The 18,843-nt window shown below is 42.7% G+C and overlaps 1 protein-coding gene across 1 annotated transcript in view; it reads right to left on the bottom strand.

The window, feature by feature from the left end:
• Nucleotides 1-16,370, bottom strand: part of ARHGAP24 (Rho GTPase activating protein 24) — a 394,377-nt gene extending 378,007 nt beyond the window's left edge. The window contains exon 1 of the mRNA XM_060779286.2: nt 15,978-16,370. The gene's annotated coding sequence lies outside the window, so the exon portion shown is untranslated. The remainder of the gene's footprint in view (nt 1-15,977) is intronic.
• Nucleotides 16,371-18,843: the final 2,473 nt, after the last annotated feature.

Genomic DNA, 18,843 nt, shown 5'->3' with positions numbered 1-18,843 from the left:
TGTGTACACCTTTGTTTCAAACATAAATATCTTGCCATATTTCTCCTCCTCCTCCACATCCCTTGTTCTGTCCCAATCAACATAACTGAGATCTAAATAGAAATGATGCAAGCCTAAACAGGAATGTGATGGTGAAGTTCACTGGTAGCTAACCCATGCAGAGAGACAATATTTCTCCAGAGTCGGATCCTGCCAGGCCCCATAAGCAAGCACACCCCTTTCCTTCCCTCAAGACATAGCTGTCAACTTGCACTGAAATACAGAAGAAGGTGGGGTGCAAGGAGTAAAGGCAAACCTACACCAACAGCTGCACAAATATGGCCAGCTGCCAAAAACAAGTGCCTTTTTGGTGGTCCAGGCTTTCCTCAGCTAACAAAAAGGAGAATTGGAAGGCAGAGGGGAGAGAGCAAACAGCCAAAGCTACTTTTCAGTGGATAACCCAGAGGTTCTTCACACAGACAATTCTGATCTTGTTCCCGGAAAAGGAGGTAACACATTCATTTAGGCTCATTCAAAGAGAGTCAAAGAAAACAGCAGCATGCTTGGATGCTCAAAGGAGATTTGAGGATTGGAGGATGTAGTACTTTACAGAGCAAATAAACTTTTTCTGAACTGCTCTGTTTGATTTTCACTGAAGCAGCAAGAATGTTGCATTGAGGAACTAGTAATCAACAGAAGTTGCACAAAGAGATCTTTTCGGTTTTTACTTTTTTCCAGGGTCATTATAATTCTGCATACCTTCATGGGTTGTGTTTAAATTCCAAAAAAGCTGACAAAATACAACGATGTGGAGCTTTTCTGTCTTGGTTTTGTCAACCAGACAGCCATGAACTTCTCCCAGATACCCCATTCATTCACTCTTCCAATTTATTTTTATTCTCTTGTAACTATTAGCATTCTGTGACCTTCAGCTTGCTGAGTCCTTATTGGGTTGATGTTGGGGTGTGTACTCTTTCCACCACACACAGTTTTTCCCTCAGAGTTATTTCTGCAAACTTTGGGGTTTCCCCAAACCAATTAATACCTCCTTGTGCAAAGAAGGTGAAATTTTATCAACGTAGGTCCTGGCACTGAATTCTGAACAGTTCAAACAGAGGATATGTTTGTTAGGATTCTCGAACATCACATATTGTATGGAATATCTGAGATCTTGAAGTCTGGTCCCATATTGGGGCTATACGGGATGCCCCAAATCCCATATATATTGCCTTGTTGAGAGTAAGTGCCAGTTGTGCACCCAGCAGACCAACCTTCAATCATGACTTACATGTCAGTGTATAATTTATGTATGATGTATGTTTAAATGCAATTTTATGTGATAGGATTGTGATTGTAATAGACTGCAATAGCATTGTATTGCCAGGATGTATGTTTACACAAAAGAGCTCTGAGAATGTGACCCTGAGTTTCTTGCTGTGTGAAGCATTAGGGAGTGTTAGAGATAACTTCTTTCCAGCTGCAGTTTGTCTTTAGTGCCTATATCTTTCGCTTTGTGTTCTTCGCATCTGTTCACTGATGGTGTCTGTTGAATTTATGAACTGTTCAAGTAAAGCTGAAACCTGCTTTTTACCGGTGACTCCAGAGTCCATTATTCAGTGCTTCCGTGATTCTTCTTCTAGCCCTAACATTACATACCAAGTGTGGTCGGTTTGCCTGCAAGGATCACAACTGGTATGGTATCACTCCAAATTGGATCTTCGGTGTCAAGTTGTTTAGGACCCAAAGGTGAGAGCCAAAAGAGTGGGCACTAGCAATGCTTTCAACTGACAAACCATTCTAGCTGAGGCCATTTTATTATGTTCTGGGATCGATTTGATGTCCTCCTTTCCCTCTGTTGTTGAATAGACAACAAATCAATCCCAGAAAATTTGATACACAGCAAAATGGCCTCTGAGGAGAGCCCATCTTTTGTAAGTAAAACAAATAGGTGACTGAGCAAGCATCACATGAGGCATTGCTTATATCCATCAGTAGTATTTCCCATATAAAAGTAACACAATCGTTCCTCCGTGTATGTGAGGATTATGAGTGAAGGTTCCTCAAAGAAGTAGAAAAACTATGGACATACATTTTAAAACCCACTGGAAGGCTTAGAAATGCCTACAGAATTCTTCTCTCTAGCTATGACTAGTTCTCAGAGTACAGTTCCATGTTCAACCTCTAGTGGAAGTTTACCATAGTATCTCACTGGAGGACCTAGAATGCCCAGTGAGAACTTTTTTCTTAGTTGAATGTAGAGCAGAAGTAGATGTGTCTACAAATACAATAATCTGCAACTAATGAAATCTGCTAATATTTAATTTGCAAATGTAATAATTACAATATTACAGGCCCCATGGTGGCACAGCAGGTTAAACTGCTGAACTTGCTGACTGAAAGTTTGGCGGCTTGGATCCAGGGAGTGGGGTGAGCTCCCACTGTTAGGCCCAGCTTCTGCCAACCTAGCAGTTCAAAAATTGTAAATGTGAGTAGATGAATAGGTACCACTTCTACGGGAAGGTAACAGCGCTCCACACATGACCTTGTAGGTATAGCCAGAAATGGAGATGAGCACCACCTCCCAAAGTATGACACGACTAGACTTACTGTCAGGGGAAACCTTTATCTTTACTAATTACAGTATGCCTCCTATAATTGTGGGGGATACATTCCAAATCCCACCATGGATACCTGAAACTGCAGATAATAGTGGAACCTATATTTTGACTATATTGGAGCTGGAAACATATAGTTGAATTACACTGGAAAACCTAGGAATCTGAGTCCCTTCGGGGAGAGAGGGTGGGTTAAATAAATAAATGAGTTGTAGGTTTTTTGGTCTGTATGACCATGTTCTAGGAGCATTCTCTACTGACGTTTCACCTGCATCTGTGGCAAGCATCCTCAGAGGTTGTGAGGTTTGTTGGAAACTAGGAAAATTTGGTTTATATATCTGTGGAAGGTCCAAAGTGGGAGAAAAAACTCTTGTCTTTTGGAGCTAGATATGAATGTTTCAATTGGCCACCTTGATTAGCATTTGACAGTTTTTAGATGTGGTTTGTTACTGCCTGGGAAATTCCTTTGCTGAGAGGTGATTAGGTGTTCCTGATTGTTTTTTGTCTGGAGTTCCCTTCTGTTTGAGTTTTGTTTTTTTATTTACTGTTACAATTTTAGAGTTTTCCACAGATACATAAACCCAATTTTTCTAGTTTCCTCATAACCTCTGAGGATACTTGCCACAGATGCAGATGGAACTTCAGGAGAGAATGCTTCTAGAACATGGTCATACAGCCCGAAAAACCTACAACAACCCATTGATTCTGGCCATGAAAGCCTTCAACAATATATTAAATAAATAAAGTATTATTATTATTATTATTATTATTATTATTATTATTATTATTATTATAGAAAGATAGAGCATTTTTGAAGCCTGAGAGTGTGAATCTGTGGATAATAAATCCACAGACATGGGGGTCATGCTATACCTCATTTGTTGGCTGACCTTTAAACTTTCTTTCAAAATTAGGAATTGAGCAATTTTTTGTGGTCTTATTCCTAGTGATGAAAAATTCTGTTTGCAGCTCTGGATAATGAGTGTCTAATAAAGCAACTGTGTTTCTGACAAATGCTAAGATCTATGTAAGAGGAAGAACAGAACAGCACTAATTTGTTGCAGAAAATGTCACCAGGCAAGAAAATCTGTAGCTCCTTGCTCTTGCACATTTAGACTGTTTTTTCCTATCTAGCTCAGTATTATTTACATAAACTTTAAAAAAAATCCTTGGATGTATTGGGCGACACTATCAACTACTTGCACTGCCATTACCCATGTTGGCTAGGCCTGATGGTAATTGTAGTCCATCACAGAAAGCTGGCTAATACCATCTGGTAGCTGTTCTCCAGCATTTCAAACAAGGAACATGCCAACATTTGTCTGTAAATGCCAAGGAACTGATTTGGCTCCTTCTAAATATGCTTTGGCACTGAATTCTAGGAACCAAGTGCAGTAGTTTAATGAACACCATTTGATCAGAACTCAGTCTCACGTGGTTCCAATTGCAGATTTTAGAAACTGAGAAGAGACATTTGTCATGGAAGCAAGCATTTGCCTTGATTTGACATTCAGCCCACATGAAAGTACCCTGAAACTACAGTGACCACCGACTGCTGTGAAAAACAGAGTCCCATTTGAATCTGAAAGTTCCTTTTTTTAGTCCAAACACCTGCCAGCACAGTTGAGGGACATTCAAAGGCTTCCTTTAAAGTTTTGCAAAGTGTCTCTGAAAAGTTTCCCAATTCACAAGTCTCTCCCTCCCTGAAAACAAATAAGCAAAACTTGGAAACCTTACTACTTTTTTGGACTGCTCTCACCAAATCCTGGAAGCTTAAGTCCAGATAGTAACTTTTCTAATTCCTACAAAGCAATAAAATTAGCACACAACCACATGCTCCCTGTTGTCGTTATTACTGTTCCAGACAGATGCTTGTTGGCATGTGCTGTTCACAGCAAACAGAGAAGGGGGTGCCAAAATATCTCACCCTCCACACATAGCACATGGATATCACATCATGGCTATTCTGGCCTTTCTGGCAGACTGAGAACAGCCCTTGGCAAGACGGAATGTTTGTTTTCATGCATTTCTTTTTCAGTAGCGTGTCAGTGGATATTTGACTCTCCACCATCTGCACAGTCGATCATCTGTTCTGAAGCCTGTTTACCAGCATACGCAGACAGGTCATCCAAGAGCATTGATTTGCCAGAATGCATAAAGGACTGTCTAGGGGTTGGGAAAAGAGGACTTTTTCCCTTCCAGATTTGATAACTGACTGATGACGATAGATGCCGGGCTGCGCATGTTAGCCCCACCCTAAGGATCTTTGTCTCTTCAGATACAGCTTCAGAACTGCAATGGAATTCTACACATGGGGAACTTGGGGATGTTATTTTACAGAACTACAAAATAATGCACTATTGATCACACAAGGAGCCTCCGGTGGTGCAATGGGTTAAACCCTTGTGCCGGCAGGACTATTATTTATCGTGTCATCAGCAACCAAACATTTGTATTACATTTTTAACAAAAACAAACAAACAGACAAAACACAGAACTTGCAAGCTTGGTAGTTGATTAAATGTCATTTGACCAGTATCTGGCCACTTGGAGTGCCTCTGGTGTTGCTGCAAGAAGGTCCTCCATTGTGCATGTAGCAGGGCTCGGGTTGCATTGCAGCAGGTGGTCTGCGGTTTGCTCTTCTTCACACAAGCATGTCGGGGATTCCACTTTATAGCCCCATTTCTTAATATTGGCTCTGCATCTCGTGGTGCCAGAGCATAGTCTGTTCAGCGCCTTCCAAGTCGCCCAGTTTTCTGTGTGCCCAGGGGAAGACTCTCATTTGGTATCAGCCATTGATTGAGGTTCTGGGTTTGAGCCTGCCACTTTTGGACTCTCGCTTGCTGGGGTGGTCCAGCGAGTGTCTCTGTAGATCTTAGAAAACTATTTCTTGATGTAAGTCATTGACGTGCTGGCTGATACCCAAACAAAGGATGGGCTGGAGATGTCACTGCCTTGGTCCTTTCACTATTGGCTGCTACTTCCCGGTGGATGTCAGGTGGTGCGATACCGGCTAGACAGTGTAATATCCCCAGTGGTGTAGGGCGCAGACACTCCATGATAATGCGGCATGTCTTATTAAGAGCCACATCAGTAATTTTAATGTTTGTATGTATGTGTTTTATCCTGTATAATTTCTGCTATGTAAATTGCCTGGAGCATCTCGGATGGAGGGCAATTAATAAGTAATTAAAGATGATGAAGATTATGATGATGACATCCACTGTTTTAGCATGGTGAGATGTGTTCCACACCTGGCATGCATACTCAGCAGCAGAGTAGCATAGCGCAAGGGCAGATGTCTTCACTGTGTCTGGTTGTGATCCCCAGGTTGTGCCAGTCAGCTTTCATATGATATCATTTCTAGCACCCACTTTTTGCTTGATGTTCAGGCAGTGCTTCTTGTAGGTCAGGCCGGCAGGACTGAAGATCAACAGGTCACAGGTTCGAATCTGGGGAGAGTTCAGGTGAACTCCCTCTGTCAGCTCCAGCTCCCCATGTGGGGACATGAGAGAAGCCTCCCATAAGGATGGTAAAATATCAAAACATCTGAGCGTCCCCTGGGCAATGTCCTTGCTGACGGCCAATTCTCTCACACCAGAAGCGACATGCAGTTTCTCAAGTTGCTACTGACACGGAAAAGAAAATTGACCACACTATCTGTGTTGGGGAATCTGAGCCATTAGGCTCAAAAATAACCCTTGGTTGGGGCAATTCCACCAAAATTATAGTAGAGCGCCAGGAGTATACTCTATAACCAGTAGAAATATACATGTGGTGAGAAGGGATAGCTTTCTCTTCCTTAGGATGGCTCAAGATTGCAGAGTCAGAACTTTGGTTCAAAAATATTTATTAAAGTAAAAAATAAATACATTCTTAACAAAAAAAAGTCTTGGTGCTAACTAGCTTAATAAATCTAATCTTCTAAAGAAGATAAAAGGTTAAAAGTCCACACAGCTACATTTTGTCTAGAGAGGCAAAATATGCATCCTCACGGAGAGAAAGAAAAACAGAAGACTAAAATAGTGGAGACTGCATGGTCAATCCAGGGCAGTTTGAACTTAAAGGGAAGTTCCCTCAGAGAAATTCCATTACTACATCATCAAAGGGGGAGGAGACTGTGGCTAAGAGCAAAGAGGAAACACAAAGCCCTTTTGAGAAACATGTATAGGAATGTGGAGGGAAGGAATCCCCCATCTTAGCCCTGTTTCTAGTCTAGATACTCACAGAATCATAGAACCATGGAGTTGGTCATCCAGTCCAACCCCCTGCCAAGAAACAGGAAGTCCAGGACTCATTGAGGACTAGAATCCTGATGACACAAAAACCTTTGCAGTCCAGGGATGAAACCCAGCAATCTGGAGCATTCTGAGCATTGTGATCCAGAACTTTCTGAAAGTCTTAATCTGAATTTACCAGCTCAGAATAGCCAACTCTGTTTGGAGGTAAATTTCTTTGCCCCTGAAAGTGGTCACCACTTTTGATTACTATTGAAAACAGAGAACCTTATGGTTTGTAAGTTTCTTCCCAGTGGGTTCAAACTGCAGGAAAATATATTTCACTCGACTATTAAGAAGAACTTCCTGCTGGTTAAGTTTCACAGTGGAATGCAAGGTGGAGTCCCCTTTGAAGATTTTTAAATAAAGGCTGGATGGTCATCTCTCAAGAGTGCTTTGATTGCATATTCTTGCATGGTTAAGAGTTGGACTGGATGGTTCTTAGGGTTTCTTCTCCAACTCTATGTTTCTAATTAGAAGAAGTGCCAAGCAGAGGCAGCCCTAGGTAATTTTCAACGGTAAGCAAACAGTATTTTGGCGCCCCCCCCCCCCAACCAATCATTGATATGGAGCAGGAACGAGAGGGGCTAGGCAAGGCTCAAGGACCTGGCCCCTTCAGGAAGAGGATCGCCCGGCAGTGAGGCAAGGAAGCTGAGGCTCCCCCCCGGACTGCTAGGGCTGTTGTGAGCCAAGGGGGCGCTCCTCAAGTGGTGGTCGAGGGGCATTTACAGAGGCGCCTCTGCGCCCCTGGCAAAAAAAGTGTACTGCAACCGCTTACTTTGCGTAATGGACGAACCGCCAGGTGCCAAGCAAGGTGTAGCTGTTTGATGAATATTCATTCATAACCAAAATTAATTTGCACATTTAAAATGGACATATAGTACAGGCCATAACACACTGGCTTCTGAGTTGTGACTTCAGAAATCAATTTTCTTGGGAATTGACATGCTAGAAACACTCAGGTATGCTTCAAGGGCAGAGCATGCATCATGTAAATGTAACCTTTCCAAAAGCAAATAATGAGTCCAGCTGTTGGGAAAACAAAAGTCTAGGCCCTGGGGCATTGTCTGACAGTATGCAAGGCATCAATTGTGCTGGAGCTAAACAAGTCTGCTTCCATCTCATGAGTACATGGACAGGAGACCATTGGAATCCCCTTGAGTTTCATCAAGAAAGGGAAAAAAAGAAGGAAATTAAAGCAATAAGCAAACAAATAAATGTTTGCCTTTTTGGACTGAGAAGAAATGCCCACCTCGTGAAGCATATATTTAAAAGAAATGTAAAGAAAGCAAGAAGGAAACCAATTTGAAAACTAATCATGTTGCCAGCTGCCTTGATAAATGGCATATGGAGAAGGAGACAAAGTGCCAAATGGTTGCCTAGGCAATGTGTTTCCTTCTCTCACCTTACAATTTCCAAGAGGTAAACATGAGAAAGTGCATGCGCAGAAGTCAAATAATGTATCGGTCTAGTTAACTGATAAATTATGGAGTTATAGAAAAGAGGACATGAGCTTGGAGAAGTTCAGGGGATGGATTGGGATGGAAGCAGACAAGATTGAGCTTCAAGGCCTAAGGTTTCACAACCTGGAGTGCATTGACCAATGACATGAGCTTTATATAAATTGAACTCCCATTCTTTCATCAGGGTTCACCCAAGGTGAGTTTTCAGCAGCAGGTCATCTCTGCACCTTTCTGGTCTTCATAGTTGCTTAGATCAATCTATCACAGTGATTCTCAACCTGGGGGTACGGAATGCTGGGGGCGTCATGAGGGGGCGTCAGAGGGGTCACCAAAGAACATCAGAAAACACAGTATTTTTGTTGGTCATGGGGGTTTTGTGTGCAAAGTTTGTCCCAATTCTATCGTTGGTGGCATTCAGAACGCTCTTTGATTGTATGGGAACTATAAATCCCAGAAACCACAACTCCCAAATGTCAAGTCTCTTTTCCATAAACTCCACCAGGGTTCACATTTGGGCATATTGAATATGTCAGGTTTTACAATGTATTGTAATATAATAAACTGAGTCATGCACTGCTAATGGGCTTATGTTGGGAATGCTGAGTCATGCATTGATTGTATATGGGGAATCATTTGGGGAATGTGTTCTGGCCTAGGTGATTGTGAATGATGCAATCCTGGGTTTGGGTTGGGTCAATTAGTTGGTAACCAATCAGAGATTGCTATGTGTAAATGAATTGTATATAAGGAAACCATGTACAGTGTATATTTCTCCTTGTGTTGTGATGTTGTTTTGTTGAAGGCTATATGTAATTAAAGAACCTGTCTACTAGGACAAGATATGGCTGTGTGCTGTGGTGAGTCTGTAATATCATCTAGACTGGGGAAAAGACAGTGGTAAAACTGACAATGGTCGGGCATGTGCTCAAGTGTTTGTAAAAGGTTCCAGCGTGGCTGCAGGCTGTAGGAGCAGTTGACTGAAAAGAGCTGTGCAGGAAGAATCTACTGGAAAGCGCTGAAGTTGTGCAACTGATCTGCTACTGAACTGTGAAGTTAATCTCAACAGAATATTTGTGCCAAGTTTGGTCCAGATCAATCGTTGTTTGAGTCCACAGTGCTCTCTGGATATAGGTGAACTACAACTCTAAAACTCAAGGTCAATGCCCACCAAACCCTTCCAGTATTTTCTGTTGGTCATGGGAGTTCATGTGTGCCAAGTTTGGTTCCATTCCATCATTGGTGGAGTGAACTATAAATCCCAGAAAGTACAACTCCCAAATGACAAAATCAATCCTTCCCCAACCTCATCAGTATTCAAATGTGGGTGTATTGGGTATTTGTGCCAAATTTGGTCCAGTGAATGAAAATACATCCTGCATAGCAGATATTTCCATTACAATTCATAACAGTAGCAAAATAACAGTTATGAAGTAGCAACAAAAATAATTTTATGGTTGAGGGTCACCACAACATGAAGAACTGTATTAAGGGGTCATGGCTTTAGGAAGGTTGAGAAACCCTGATCTATCACATCTATAACTTGCCAGACAGGTGGCTGTTGAGCTGTTCCTAGAGAACCAGTAAGGGAGAAAACATTGCAGCTTCTTTATTCTAGCACACAATTAGCACCTCCTTCAGTTAAATGCCCACTTGCATAGTGAACAAAATAACTGGGAAGTGGGTGGGATTTGCTGCCAGAGCATCTACTGAAATAAATACAGTAATTCTTTGGCAGATAGCTAAGTGTCATTGGACAGATGCATGCCAGTTGCCTTTCCCAGTCCCTTCTCTTCTCAAGAGCAGCCCCCATAAATGTTGTTAAAACTGCCTGTGCTGCCTCTCATGTCGGACACCTGTTGTGCTTGAAACACATAAAGGCTTATCAAGCAGAAATGCCATGCTACAAACAGAAAAGACATCCTCGCAATCAGAAATATGAGGTACAGGTGAGAAAGGGGGAGGTGGTTGTGCTTAATTCTCAAATATGAACTTTCATACAACACTGGTGCTCTTCAAATATTCTTTCGGGCCCATGAGAGATGCTTTTCCTTTAACCAATCTGACATGGCTGGGAGAATATTTTAAAGGGCAACCATGCTCTGATGCAAAAGAGTTTCAGAGTATTGATATGCCTTTGTCAGGATGGTACTAGCGTTTGGAAATAAATAAGCAGACTTGGAGAAAGGATTACTTTTTTTGGTACTGCAGTTCCAAGAATCCTGTAGTCACCAACCAGAGTAACTGGGGCATTCTGGAAGATCAAGTCCAAAAATAATGGTCCACATTTCTGGATAATATTATGATAAGTATGCAGGATGTGGTATGACTCTGTACTTCATATCCTGCAACATATGAGGGTTGAATGAAAAGTAATGCCTCCACCTTTGTTACTTGGGTTTGGATGGGAATATTTTAATAAATCAAACATAGAAATAATCCTTAGAATGTGCTCTTTAACTACCACTATTCACTTTTCCACATAATCACCAGACAATTGGATACATTTCTGCCAACAATGAACAAGTTTTCTGAAGCCGTCACAGATGAAGTCAACACTCTGTTTCCGCAAACAGAGTTCCACAGTTCTTTCATCCTGGGTACCCATTGTGCACAGATCTTCCAATAGCCAAGCAAAGGAATAATGTGACCCACACATTCTTGTGAAATGCTGATTATGCTTGAAATTTATCTCTGAGTGATACAAGGATCATCCTAAATCAATCTGTCAACCTTTTGCTTGTGAAACTCGGTGGTTGCTGTTACAAGACGTCCAACTCTTTGTTTGTCATGCAAATCAGATGTTTCCACCTCAACATCTTTAAACTTACTTGCCCAACAATGCACAGTACTCACATCAACACAATCACCATAAACAGCTTGCATTCTCTGATGAATCTCCTTTGGGGTGACACCTTCTGCTGTCAAGAATTCAGTGACTGCACATTGCTTAAGTTACATTGACCGACCATCTGCGCATGGTTCCATACTTTGCACTTTAACAACACAACTGTTCAATGTTAAGGCTTCCTGCCAAAATGGAACTGTAGAGGAGAGTCCACTGAACAAGCCAGTACCTGCCGCATACCTGTACTGCCATCTGTTGAGGAGTTATGAAGGTGGAGGCATTACTTTTCATTCAACCCTCATACATTGCAACAAGTTAACATTTAAACCCAGTAGGTTTTAAATCATTCTGTACTGTATTAAGTCTATAGCACAGTGGAAGAACATATGCATGTTGCTCACTGATATTCCAAGGTCCATTCCCCGGCATTTCCAGATAGAGGTGATCAAAGACCTAACTGATAAGCCTGAAGAGTTTCTGCCAGACAGTGTGTAGACCAGTGCTTCCCAACCTGTGGATCCCCAAGTGTTTTATCCTACAACTTCCAGAAATCCCAGCCAGTTTACCAGCTGTTAGGATTTCTGGGAGTTGAAGGCCAAAACATCTGGGGACCCACATGTTGATAATCACTAGTGTAGAGACAGTACTAAGATCAACCAACAATTTGATTAACTACATGACAGTTTCTTTTGGGACAATGTAAGAAAGCTACACTCCTGAACAGACTAAATTGCTATCCCCCTAAGAAAAGGCTGGTCCTTAAAGTTTGTTCTCCTCCATCAGACAATAGGAATACCAAGGGCAATGTGTTTTTGTGGAAGATGAAAGATATATCAATGTAGAAATAATATCATGAGCATCTATATACAGTCATCCAATTTAAAACACAAGGATATGAATATCATGCATTATGTATCCCTGCTTATCCTCCACTGCTCAGGAAAGGGGAGGGTATCATCCTAGTCTCAGGACAGGTGAAAACAATAAACCAGTTTAAATTTAAATATCAGATTCCCTGTTTATGGAATAAAGACATAGGCATCTAAATTGTAGAATTAAGGAAGCTTTTTTTTGTTGTTGTGTCAGGAGCGACTTGAAAAACTGCAAGTCACTTCTGGTGTGAGAGAATTGGCCATTTGCAAGGACGTTGCCCAGGGGACGCCTGGATGATCTGATGTTTTTATCATCTTTGTAGGAGGCTTCTCTCATGTCCACGCATGAGGAGCTGGAGATGATAGAGGGAGCTCATCCGCCTCTCCCCAGATTCGAACCTGCGACCTGTCGGTCTTCAGTCCTGCCAGCACAGGGGTTTAACCCACTGCGTCACCGGGGGCTCCTATTAAGGAAGCTTGGCATCACTTTTACTGGTCTGGCAACGAGAGCCACTGGACTTGCGAAACCCTCTTATAGTGATGAGGATTATTAAATATGGTTTTCTGTGAGCAAGCAGATGGCAACTACTGGATGGCATATATTCTGTATCAGAAACTACAGATGATGTGGCCTATCCAATGCAATTTTCTGAATCAGAACTCCAAACAATCAAACCAAATTTAAAGTTGACCAAAAACTGATTCGTAATCCTTTTGGTACTAATGATGGAGAGTGGTCCCTGATCAAAAAAAAGATTGGGAACCACTGTTCTATAGTGTAGATGCACTCTTAGTCTCATGCAAAAAATGATGTTGGATATCCATATATCACTAAGCTTGCAATGGAATTTGAAAATAAAAACAGAAGGTGCAACTTTGAAACAATCCACATAGGCAAAGATAAACATTTGAAAAATGCATGCAAAAATACTCTCAATGGGGAAGGGAGAATGATTTGCATCCCAATGGAGATCACTGTCAGAATGAGCTCAGCACTGGAAAAACCAATAACCTCAGTGAGGCCTGAACTGGACAAACATCCCTGGCAGGAGAGTTATATGACAAACACGAGAAGCACAAAACAACAACTCCACAAAAAGGGGAAGCCATGGCACACATACATGCATTCCTTTCTGTAAACAACTCGGGATTCAAATTAACTTGTCTCAGAGATGTCAGCTCCTTTATCAATAAAGCTCTCTGCTCTCACTTGACATGTTTTTCTCCTTCTTTGTGAAACTAAAGAAATATAGGCAAAATTGCTCCACAACGTAGCAGGGAAATGAAAGATGCAATCTTACACCTGCTTATTTGGACGTAAGAAGCCCTGAATATAAGTAAGCATCCATAAGATTGCACTGTCGGGATGATCAAAAGAGAGTTGAAATGACTTTATCACCCAACCTCAGAAGAAGTTTGGCAAAAGGATCTCTCACCTCATTGCCCTGACTAAATCTTGGGTGCATATCAATACCATCACATTATACAACCCTTCTTAAGGATAAGAAATCTTTTTTAAAAAAATTATGAATTGAAGACACAAGTAGAGTAATACAAATCTCAATAATGAAATTCCATTTATACTGTGTTGTTGTGAGTTTTCTGGGCTGTATGGCCATGTTCCAGAAGCATTCTCTCCTGATGTTTTGCCTGCATCTATGACAGGCATCCTCAGAGGTTGTGAGGTCTGTTGGAAACTAGGAAAATGGGGTTTATAGATCTGTGGAATGTCCAGAGTGGAAGAAAACCCCATTTTCCTAGTTTCCAACAGACATAACAACATCCGAGGATGCTTGTCATAGATGCAAGGGAAACATTAGGAGAGAATGCTTCTGGAACATGGCCATACAGTCCAGAAAACTCACAGCAACCCAGAGATTCTGGCCATGATAACCTTTGACAATCCACTTACATTTTCACTCAATGTAAAGTATCATATATATATATATATATATATATATATATATATATATATATATATATATAAATTTTTATCAATATGTGAGGGGAAGTCATAGGGAGGAGGGAGCAAGCTTGCTTTCTGCTGCCCTTGAGACTAGGACGCAAAACAGTGGCTTCAAACTACAGGAAAGAAATTCCACCTGAACATCAGGAAGAACTTCCTGACTGTGAGAGCTGTTCAGCAGTGGAACTCTCTGCCCTGGAGTGTGGTGGAGGCTCCTTCTTTGGAGGTTTTTAAACAGAAGTTGGATGGCCATCTGTCAGGGGTGTTTTGAAAGCAATTTTCCTGCTCCTTGGTAGAACGGGGTTGGACTGGATGGCCCATGAGGTCTCTTCCAACTCTAGGATTCCATGATTTTACACAATAGCAATGCCTGACATGATTATAATCAGAGGTTCTTAGAAAACCTAGCCTAGTCGATCCTTGTTGTGTCTGAAAAGCAGACTTCACAAACTCGGCTGAATTTAAAGACTGTTATCATTCTGAGATAATTTCCTGGAAGCTTTCCAGGCTACACACGAATGTGTCCAGATTTCCCTACTTTTTAAACCTGGGAAAGCCAGAGTGGAGGTAGGTTTTGTCCCCAAAAGGACATTTACACCAGGCATGGGCAAACTTCGGCCCTCCGGGTGTTTTGGACTTCAACTCCCACAATTCCTAACAGCCAGTAGGCTGTTAGGAATTGTGGGAGTTGAAGTCCAAAACACCCGGAGGGGCGAAGTTTGCCCATGCCTGGATTAAGGGCTGGAAAGGATGACCTGCCAGGAGATCATCCTTGTCGCTAAGGAAGCAAAGGTGATATTGGGTTGTTGTAAGTTTTCTGGGCTGTATGGCTATGTTCCAGAAGCATTCTCCCCTGACATTTCGCCTGCATCTATGGCAGGCATCCTCAGAGGTTGTGAGGGCTGAAGATTAAGTCAATAAGATATATTATATTGAGTTAAAAGGTAAGTGAATTGTCAAAGTCTTTCATGGCCAGAATCTCTGGGTTGTTGTAAATTTTCTGGGCTGTATGGCTATGTTCCAGAAGCATTCTCCCCTGATGTTTCACCTGCATCTATGGCAGGCATCCTCAGAGGTTGTGAGGTCTGAAGATTAAGTCAATAAGATATATTATATTGAGTGAAAAGGTATTAAACAATTAAACCATGATTAAACCCAAGGGAATCCAGTGAACACTTCTGAGACTAACTGGAAACATTTCCAGCACAAGTTGTATAGCTTTAAGTCACTTTTGACTGATGGCGACCCCAAGGCTAATCTATCTTGAGGTTTGGGTTGCTGTGAGTTTTCCGGGCTGTATGGCCATGTTCCAGAAGCATTCTCCCCTGACGTTTTGCCTGCATCTATGGCAGGCATCCTCAGAGATTGTGAGGTCTGAAGATTAAGCCAATAAGATTTATTATATCGAGTGAAAAGATAAGTTGATTGTCAAAGTTTTTCATGGTCAGAATCTCTGGGTTGTTGTACGTTTTCTGGGCTATATGGCCATGTTCCAGAAGCATGCTTTCCTGAAGTTTCACCTGCATCTACGGCAGGCATCCTCAGAGATTGTGAGGTCTAAAGATTAAGCCAATAAGATTTATTATATTGCGTGAAAAGCTAAGTGGATTGTCAAAGTTTTTCATGGCCAGAATCTCTGGGTTGTTGTAAGTTTTCTGGGTTGTATGGCCATATTCCAGAAGCATTCTCCCCTGACGTTTCGCCTGCATCTATGGCAGGCATCCTCAGAGATTGTGAGGTCTGAAGATTAAGTCAAAAATATATATCATATTAAGTTAAAAGGTAAGTGGATTGTCGGTCCTTCATGGCCAGAATCTCTGGGTTGTTGTAAGTTTTGTGGGCTGTATGGCCATGATCTAGAAGCATGCTCTTCTGACGTTTCGCCTGCATCTATGGCAGGCACCTTCAGAGGTTGTGAGGTCTGTTGGAAACTAGGAAAAGGCGATATTCTTGTACTTACCCTGTTCTCTGTCTGCCGCCGCCTTGATCCTCGCAGGCAACGTCTCCAAATGGGAAAGTCCTCTCTGAGCAAGTCCACGAGGGTTGAGGGAGCCCTCAACTTTCCCCAATGCAAGCGGCTATTCAAATCTCTCAACTTCTCTTCTTCTTCTTCAGTAGTTTCGAAAAGGAAGCAGGCAGAAGGATCCCAAGCGGAGCTGTCACCGGTTGGTTGCGCCAAGTTCCCTCTGCTGGGCTTTCTCTCTCTCTCTCTCTCTCCCTGACCCTGCTGCAATGGCCAGCCCGCCTCTGGATGGAAGAGTCTGAAACGGGTACAGAAGGGATTGGTAGCACGCTTCAGTCCCGGAGAGACTGGGAAGGAAGAGCACAAGGCCGGCCCCCGGCGCAGAAAAGTCGGTTTCGGATTTCACTCAGCAGCTGGCAGGGTTTTTTCCCCCTTCCTTCCTTTCTTTGCAACGTGTAGATGGGGAAGAAGAATCCCCATATTAGCTGCACAGCTCACGCCTCAGATATCTCTGGCACCTTCAGCTGCTCGCCCAGCGGCTCCAGCTTGCTCTGCCTGGCGAGGAGCAGCAGCAGCAGCAGCTTCAGTGACTTCCACTGCTTTTCCCTCTCCTGCTTTTCCCCCTCAAACACCGGAGAGGAGGCTCCCCAAATTCCCAGGTCTTAGGCTTCCTGGGCTCGCTTATTTCCTCCAAAGCCGTATCATTTCTGTACCACATAGAATCCTAGAGTTGGAAGAGACCTCGTGGGCCATCCAGTCCAACCCTCTGCCAAGAATCAGGAAAATTGCATTCAAGGCACCCCCAACAGATGGCCATCCAGCCTCTGCTTAATTTATATTTATTTCATATATTTGTACCCCGCCCTTCTCAACCCCCGTGGGGGGGGGGGGCGACTCAGGGCAGTTTCCAGCCAGCAACAATTAGATGCCTCCAATGTACAGAGGCGGCCCTAGGTAATTTTCAATGGTAAGCAAACAGTATTTTGCCCCCCCCCCCCAAACCAATCACTGATACAGATTTTCTGTTCGTCATGGGAGTTCTGTGTGCCATATTTGGTTCAATTCCATCATTGGTGGAGTCCAGAATGCTCTTTGATTGTAGGCGAACTATACATCCCAGTAACTACAACTCACATATGTCAAGGTCTATTTTCCCCCAAGAGCGCTTCAAAAGCACCCCTGGGCAAAATCAACTATACTGCAAATGCTTACTTTGCGTAATGGGTTGAGCTGCCCCCGCCAATGTACACATAATAAAATACATAATAAAATCCAATAATTACATACATTTAAAACATTAAATTACATTAATTAATTAAAGTCTATTTCTGTTTCAATAACAGCCTGGTGGCCTATCTGAGCCAAATTCTGTAGCTAGAGACTCCATCAAGCATGTCCATAGTCCATTTCCATAGCAATTGTTATCACTGTCAGTCATTGTCAGCAAGATTACCCAAAGGCCTGGTCCCACATCCACGTTTTTAACTTCTTTCTAAAGGAAAGGAGGGACGTCGATAATCTAATTTCACCAGGGAGTGAATTCCACAGGCAGGGGCCCACCACCGAGAAGGCCCTGACCCTCGTCCCCGCCAAGAGCGTTTGCGACAGAGGCGGGGCCAAGAGCATGGCCTCCCCAGAAGATCTTAAACTCCGAGGTGGGACGTAGAAGGCAATACATTCAGACAGGTATATTGGGCCAGAACTTAAAAGCCTCAAAAGGAGGAGCCTCTGCCACACTCCAAGGCAGAAAGCTCCACTGCTGAACAGCTCTCACAGTCAGAAAGTTCAAACTACAGGAAAGGAGATTCCACCTGAAATGTTCAGGTGGAATCTCCTTTCCTGTAGTTTGAAGCCTAGTTTCCAGGGCAGCAGAAAACAAGATAGCTCCCTCCTCCCTATGACTTCCTCACATTTTGATACATGGCCCTCATCATATCTCCTCACAGCCTTCTCTTCTTCAGGCTAAACATGCCCAGCTCTTTAAATCGCTCCCCATAGGGCTTGTTCTCCAGACTCTTTTTAGTCACCCTCCTCTGGACACATTCAGATCATTTTAGTCACCCTCCTCTGGACACATTCCAGCTTGTCAACATCTCCCTTCAATTGTGGTGCCCAGAATTGGACACAGTATTCCAGATGTGGTCTGACCAAGGCAGAATAGAGGGCTAGCATGACTTCCCTGGATCTAGACACTATGCTTTCCCATGTTTTTTTCAAATCATAGTTGGGAGAGAGACCCCAGGGGCCATCCAGCCCAACCCTTTTCTGCCAGGCAGGAAAATACTTCATCCAGCTTAAAACCCTCCAGAGAAAGAGACTCCAGTTCTTACAATAAGGAAGTTCTTTCCAGTGTTCACTTGGAATCTCTTTTCCTGCCGTAAACAAGCTTGCCCCTCCTCAATGCAACATCTCATATATTAACATATGGCTACCATGTCCCATTTTCTCAGCCTTCTATTCACCAAGCTAAACATACCCAGCTCCCTCGGCAGTTCCTCATACCACTTGGCTTCCAAACCTTTGACCATTTTGATCACCCTTCCCTGGATGCCTTCTAGCTTGTCAATACCCTTCTTGAATTGTGGTGCCCTTTTGAGATTAAATGTCAGGGCTTCATCTTTTGGAACCTCAGGTTGGTCTAGGGCAGTGGTTCCAAAACTATTTTTTGACCAGGGACCACTTTGACCAAGAACCACCTTGACCAGGTACCACTTTGACCAAGAACCACTTTGACTAGGGACTACTTGACCAAGCACCATTTTGACCAGGGACCACTCTCCAACATTAGTACCAAAAGGGTTACAAATCCGTTTTTGGTCAACTTTAGATTCAGTTTGGTTATTTGGGGTGCTGATTCAGAAAA

Source organism: Anolis sagrei, chromosome 5 (assembly GCF_037176765.1).
Source record: "Anolis sagrei isolate rAnoSag1 chromosome 5, rAnoSag1.mat, whole genome shotgun sequence".
Classification (NCBI taxonomy): domain Eukaryota; kingdom Metazoa; phylum Chordata; class Lepidosauria; order Squamata; family Dactyloidae; genus Anolis; species Anolis sagrei.
Note: the sequence above shows the minus strand (reverse complement) of the source record. Positions and strands in the feature narration are given on the sequence as shown.